This window comes from Hibiscus syriacus, unplaced genomic scaffold, assembly GCF_006381635.1.
Source record: "Hibiscus syriacus cultivar Baekdansim isolate YM2019G1 unplaced genomic scaffold, ASM638163v2 tig00110940_pilon, whole genome shotgun sequence".
NCBI lineage: Eukaryota > Viridiplantae > Streptophyta > Magnoliopsida > Malvales > Malvaceae > Hibiscus > Hibiscus syriacus.
In genome coordinates this window covers 3,027,808-3,033,807 of record NW_024062923.1, presented here as the reverse complement: position 1 = coordinate 3,033,807, position 6,000 = coordinate 3,027,808, and the positions used below count along the sequence as shown (strand labels likewise).

The window sequence follows — 6,000 nt, the reverse complement described above, 5'->3', positions numbered from 1 at the left end:
CCGCGATTAGAACCAAAAACTAACGCAAGAATTTTGTCCCAGAACGAGACATCACCCAAACTGTTTAACCCCATGACTGATGACCCAAAAGAAACCAGTCTTCTTCTTTTTTCATTCTCTCAGACAAAGAAACCAAGTTATCATCAGCATCCTTTGACACCTTTCCCCTTTTGTCGTTTTGGGACAAACATGTCTAACCCACAAAGTTTCCGCCTTTAAAAAGATCTGTTTTTCCATTAAAAATCCATATTTTCGTAGACTTGGCTTGTCGAGCATTGGGTTGAAGCAATATCTTCTTCTTCTGGTGGTGGTTTTGTAGACACAGAGCAATGGGAAAATTGAAAGAAAGCGTTCAAGCTTTTGTGAATAATAGATGGCTGGTATTCGTTGCTGCAATGTGGATACAATCTTGTGCTGGTGTTGGGTATGTATTTGGTAGCATATCACCAGTTATAAAGAGTTCATTGAATTATAATCAAAGGCAGCTTTCCAAGCTGGGTGTGGCTAAAGATCTTGGAGATAGTGTTGGGTTCTTAGCTGGGAGCTTATCTGAGATATTGCCTTTATGGGGGCTTTGATTGTTGGTGCTCTGCAGAATCTTATTGGTTATGGTTGGGTTTGGTTGATTGTTACTGGGAGAGCTCCAGTTTGCCTTTGTGGGCTGTAAGTATCGATTTCATACCTGAAATTTGAAAGTTTCTTTGTTTTCCTGCTATTTGCCTGGACATGGTTTGATCCTATGTTTCTTTTTAACTTATGAAGTTTGGTCTTTTCAATCTCCTATGAGTTTGTAGCCATCTTTGCTGCATGTTGAGTCATTACTCATTTTAAGGTTTTAGTATTTGATTACTTATGTCATATCTGATTCATAGAAGCTATTAGAGTAGAAATCGTATGCATGTATGTATGTATGTCAATGAAAGAAGCATAAATTACTTATTATTGTTCTGGAAAATCAGAATTTAATATGTATGTGGATTAGAGGTGGTATATTATGGTGACTGATTTGATCCTCTGCTGCTAAAAATGATTTCAAGCTATGGCTTTCAATTATGTCCAAAAAGGATTGTATCTACAGAATGTGTTTGTAATATTAGCATCTCATTATGGTTAGACGGCTAATTCATCTCAGTATGCAGATGTGCATCTTAATATTTGTCGGAAACAATGGAGAAACCTACTTTAATACAGCTGCTCTGGTTTCTTGTGTGCAAAACTTTCCGAAAAGCCGGGGTCCTGTGGTAGGAATTCTCAAGGGCTTTGCTGGTTTGAGCGGTGCGATTTTGAGTCAGATATACACAATGATTAACTTCCCAGATCAAGCGGCCTTGATATTATGGTTGCAGTCGGGCCAGCGATGGTAGTTATTGCTCTAATGTTCATAATCAGACCTGTTGGAGGTCATAGACAAATGAGGCCATCTGATGGTTTAAGTTTTACATTTATATATAGTGTGTGCCTCCTATTGGCAGCATACTTGATGGGGGTGATGCTTTTGGAAGATCTTGTCAATGTGAGCCACACTATAGTCATAATTTTTACGGTGATCTTGTTCGTTCTTCTTCTGGTTCCCATTGTTATTCCCATTAAACTGAGTTTCTTTGATGAGCCTAGAGATCCGGTTGAAGAGGCTCTTTTACCAAAGCCTGAGCAACAAGCAGCAGGAAAGTCCGAGCAGAATGAAGTAATATTCAGTGAGGTTGAGGATGAGAAGCCAAAGGGTGTAGACTTGCTTCCAGCATCGGAAAGGCATAAACGAATCGCTCACTTGCAAGCAAAACTGTTCCAAGCTGCTGCTGAAGGAGCAGTGAGGGTGAAAAGAAGGAGGTCCTCGTCGAGGGGAGGACTTTACCTTGATGGAGGCTTTGATCAAAGCGGACTTGTGGCTTATCTTTTTCTCTCTGCTGTTAGGTTCGGGATCGGGATTGACAGTGATAGATAATCTTGGCCAGATGAGTCAGTCTCTCGGGTACGATAATACTCATATTTTTGTATCCATGATTAGCATTTGGAACTTTCTCGGTCGTGTTGGTGGGGGTTACTTCTCGGAGATTATTGTGAGGTATGTGTGGATATCATTTTCACCTGTATGCCAATACCATTAGTCTTTAATAATGGTTCTGCTTTGGCTTTCTTATGTTGTTATGATATCACTGTGTAGGGATTATGCTAATCCGAGGCCGATATCTATGGCTGTGGCCCAGCTTGTTATGGCTGTTGGCCATGTCTTCTTCGCTATGGGATGGCCCGGAGCAATGCACATTGGTACTCTGTTGATAGGGCTTGGCTATGGAGCCCACTGGGCAATCGTGCCAGCAGCTGCCTCCGAGTTGTTCGGCTTGAAAAAGTTCGGTGCTCTCTACAATTTCCTCACGCTGGCCAATCCTGCAGGTTCACTGGTCTTCTCTGGTGTAATTGCTAGCAGTATTTATGACCGCGAAGCGGAGAAGCAAGCTCGTCAACATCATATCCCGACTCAGATTTCGGGCTCAATTTTTGCAGGGATGCTTGCCGATGAATCACTTAAGTGTGAAGGTTCTGTATGCTTCTTTCTGACTTCCATGATTATGTCAGGATTCTGCGTAGTTGCAGCTCTTTTAAGCTTGATACTTGTGTATCGTACCAAGTCTGTTTACGCCAACCTTTATGGAAAATCTCGCACTTGAATTCAAGGATGAGATCTAGGAGGGGTCTTTTTATGAATATTTCATCCGTTTTACATTGATGTTTTGGCACGAAACTGAGACTGCAAGAGTTTTCCTTGAATTGGTGATATTATATTGTCATGTAGATGTGCAGAGCATGTTTGAAAACCAAAACACATTTAGATTCCAGTCTTGGCTTTTATAATCTACTTCAGTGATTCCATTTATTTGTGAAAAGACTCTGCTTTTGAGTGTTAAACTGCTGTATATCAACTCGTTATTTTAACTCGGTTTGATTTTAAATGGTGCAAGTTTATCAAATACGTGTGTATCGAACTATGGATGACTTTTTGAGAATCATCATAAACAAGGAAGCAAACCTGCATTTTTTTTCCGAGACAAAAAGAAAGACAGAGATAAGTTGTTGGCAATAAAGCCTTTTGTTTTACATTCGCAACAACAATGGCACCAGATAACAAAGATGAACAACAAGACACAAAGACAAGACAGAAGAATCTGTGTTACTTTTATTTTATTGTCAAATGCCCCTTATTCAGGAATTGAAGGCTGTGCAGTCAACCCTTATCTGTCCTGCTGTGCCTGTCTTAACCCCCACCCTTCCAAGTTTCCTCATTGCTGCTATGAAAGCTCCATTGAAATTACCAGGGTTATTAGCAAAATCAACCACAGTAGCTTGAGATGCTTTGTTAGTGAAAAGCACTTCATCTGAAGTAAACAAACCCATCCTGTTAACTAGATTCTTAAAATACGAGTTATCGAAAGTTCGTGGGGTTACAGGATCCATGTTGATGGCGATCTGGGGGTCAACATTCTGTGGGCAAGCTTGCATTAACTGCTGTGCATAGGTCGAATTGAGATCCGGATCGATGGTCGACGACTGAGAAAATGAGTATAACCGATTCGCGAAGCGAGTACAGTGAGCGAAGCCTAAAGTATGAGCTCCTGAGAGTGCAATCATATCGGTCTGATTAAGGTTGTTCTTGGCGAAAATTGCGTTGAGTTGAGTGAGATTGAAATTAGGCTCTGGCAGATTTCCAGCTACCCTGGATGCCATTGAAATAAGGCCATCACGTCGTCCCAATTCTACTTTGAATGAAGGGCCACCAGCCTACAATTAGGACACATGAGTTTTGTCATGCCATGTCTGTAACAAGGAATCAAACCACTGTTTTCGACATTATTCTTTACCAGTGCTATAACATCCCTGGTGGCAATAGTCAATATATCGGCGCAGGAGACAACGCTACAAAAAGAAACCAAACACGAAACGAAAAGTTCGTATGTTGTAAGATATGAAAGCAATCAATGGAAGGGAAAATGAGAGAATCCATTATCCGACCTCAACAAAGCAATCATGGAAGAACAGACGCAGGGTGGCGGGTATGGTGACGAATGTCTGTCTAATCTTATTTGCCACCACTTGTCTTACGATGGATTCCACTTTCGGGCAACTAGTATTGTAAAATGTTTCAGATAATTGTCCCTGCCCCCTTTGCATTATCATGCAAAGTAGGAACAATATCATCAACACTATCCTCGCAGCCATTGCTTGTCTTGTCTCTAGGTATACAATTTTTTCTTCTGATTCCAGAGAGTCGGTAATGTATATAAAGAATAAACAAAGAACTGAAAGTGGAGAAGATGCTTGATTCACAATTCGCATGATCTAATCATATAAACATATAGTACTCAGCAATCAAGCCAGAACATGTATTATTTTTTATCGTTGACCTGAATCAATCCTTTCCTCAACGTGTTTCCAGCAACAAGAAATATATAGTTTATTCTTGTCTGTATACCGTTAGTTGCCATGTCCCAACTGTCAGAGGTCAGCTGTGAAATGCGGTGGAAGATTAGAAGTAAGGGGTTCGAGAGAAATGAAGAAAGGATAAAAGAAATTAGGCATTATTTATATTCATGTCAAGTGTCATGTTTTGAATGGTGGACAGATTTTTAATCAGACATCTTAAATGATAACGAAGAAAACATAGGTATTTACTTTAATAAAAGAAATAACACATAAATGAATTAATAAAAGACATAGTTACTGTAACAACCCGAAAATTTGAAAAAAAATATAATTGTAATTTGAGGTTTTAATTAAGTATATTGGTGAAATTTGGGGACTAAATTGAAAGATTTTAAAATTTGTAATTTGCTTTAGGGATGAAGGAAATTCAGGGACCAAGCCCTGAATTTACCCCTGGAGTGTCGGCATTCACGCATTATAAGCGTGAATTCACCAAATTTCCTCCCTTAAAGCCCCAACTTCCAACCACGATTCCTGAATTGACGATTTCCTCCGATCGTCGATTTGAAAACTCCACCGTGTTCATCATCGAGCGAGGAACAAATCCCTTAAATTAATTGAAGTGAAATGCTGCCAAACGCCGTGAATTTCAAGTCAAAGTCTCGGCGTTTTTTAGCTCCATTTACGACACATCCTGCACCATCGTGTTCCTTGTGCCGTTCCGAGTCTGCCGGTGTCATCCTTGGTCTCCGTCGACGGCGGCGCGTGGGGAGGTGAAGCGGTCAAAGTTTCCAATTTGTTGAAATCGAGCTCTCCGCCGTTCAAAAATTTGAACCGAGCTTTGTAAGTATCTCGAAATCGCTCAAAATAATTTTTAAATTTTTTTTCGTGAATTATATGTCACCGGAGGAGGTCCCATTCGCCCTCACGCGCCGCCACTGCGCGTGGGGAAGGCTCGGCAAGTGTTGAAACCAGTTTGACCAGTTTTTAACCGGTTTGACCGGTCTGAAACTGGTTGACCGGTCCGAACCGGTCTGACCCGACCCGTTGACCGTTGACCACCTTTGACCGGCCATTAAACGACCGTTAATCTTTTCCGAGTATACCTATCCTAACATTTTTCGACGTCCCGAATCCGTTTTTGGATTCAATTTCACCAAATTCAAACTCGAAAGTCTTCAAATTATTAGTCAAACCATTTGACTTTGACTTTAACCAATAATTTAAATATCTGAAATATCATACTTTATGTTTTTCGATGTCCTGAATCTGATTCCGAAGTCCGTTTTGCCAAATTCTAACCCGAAATTCCCGAATCGAGCATGTGAATCCAAAAAGGCTTAGTATTTTAGTATTTTGATTATTTATTTGAGATTTGGTTAAGGAATTGATTCAGTAAAAATATTTTATGAAGGTACTCGTATTTCACCCGAGCAAGGATCAGTTAGGTCCAGTGTTGTCCTTTCGTTAAATCATCTCGAACTGCGTACTACGAGAATTACTCGTAGATTTCCGTATATTATTTAAATAAAGATTAAGATTATTTATATTAGGATTCCAATATGGATATTTTCGATTCGTAGG

General features: G+C 40.1%; 2 pseudogenes; one reads left to right on the top strand and one right to left on the bottom strand.

The window, feature by feature from the left end:
• The first annotated feature begins 231 nt into the window (after window positions 1–231).
• Window positions 232–2,666, top strand: LOC120147383 (annotated as a pseudogene).
• A 450-nt stretch (window positions 2,667–3,116) lies between these two features.
• On the bottom strand, window positions 3,117–4,345 carry LOC120147538 (annotated as a pseudogene).
• Window positions 4,346–6,000: the final 1,655 nt, after the last annotated feature.